Here is a 776-nt window from a genome sequence, read left to right as displayed (position 1 = left end):
TCTGAGCGTTGCTCCAGCTGAAATTAGGATGATTGCGGTTGTTGGGATGATAAGTGGATGGCACAGGTTGCTCACCAACTGAGCTGATTCACTAGAAATAGCGCACTGATCAGTCTCATGGGCACCAGCACAAAGCTCACAAGCACTAGTGATTTGATTAACTCCATAATTAGTCAAAGTGTCCACCTTCATCGTCAAAGCCTTAAGTTGGGTAGTTATAGCAGTTGCTACATCCAACTCCAGAATTCCTGCTACTTTTCCCTGAGTCAGTCTCTGGGAAGGATTCTGGTATTCATTAGCAGCCATCAGTTCAATCAATTCATAAGCTTCATTGTAGCTTTTAGCCCACAAGGCTCCTCCTGATGCTACATTGAGCCTGGGTCTAGATGTAGCACCCAATCCATTGTAGAAACAGTTTATAATCATCCAATCAAACATGCCATGGTGTGGGCACTTCCTTAGCATATCCTTATATCGATCCCAAGCCTCACACAGAGATTCACATGTTTGCTGAGCAAACTGAGTAAGAGCATTCCTGATTGCAGCAGTCTTCGCCATAGGGAAGAATTTAGTGAGAAACTTTTGAGCAAGATCCTCCCATATGGTGATTGACCCTGGTGGTAGAGAATGTAACCAGCACTTTGCTTTATCCCTTAGAGAGAATGGGAAGAGTCGCAGCTTGATAGTCTTTTTAGTCACACCATTGAACTTGAAATTGTCGCAAATCTTGATGAAATCCCTGATGTGCATGTTGGGGTCTTTAGTAGGAGAACCCC

The 776-nt window shown here is 43.9% G+C and overlaps 1 non-coding gene across 1 annotated transcript; it reads left to right on the top strand.

The window, feature by feature from the left end:
- Positions 1 to 436: 436 nt before the first annotated feature.
- LOC141682173 (small nucleolar RNA R71) lies at positions 437 to 543 on the top strand. Its single transcript, XR_012559574.1, has one exon. It is a non-coding gene; the product is annotated as a small nucleolar RNA R71 (small nucleolar RNA).
- Positions 544 to 776: the final 233 nt, after the last annotated feature.

This window comes from Apium graveolens, chromosome 8 (genome assembly GCF_009905375.1).
Source record: "Apium graveolens cultivar Ventura chromosome 8, ASM990537v1, whole genome shotgun sequence".
In the NCBI taxonomy this organism is placed as follows: domain Eukaryota; kingdom Viridiplantae; phylum Streptophyta; class Magnoliopsida; order Apiales; family Apiaceae; genus Apium; species Apium graveolens.
This window is presented reverse-complemented; position numbering and strand designations above follow the sequence as displayed.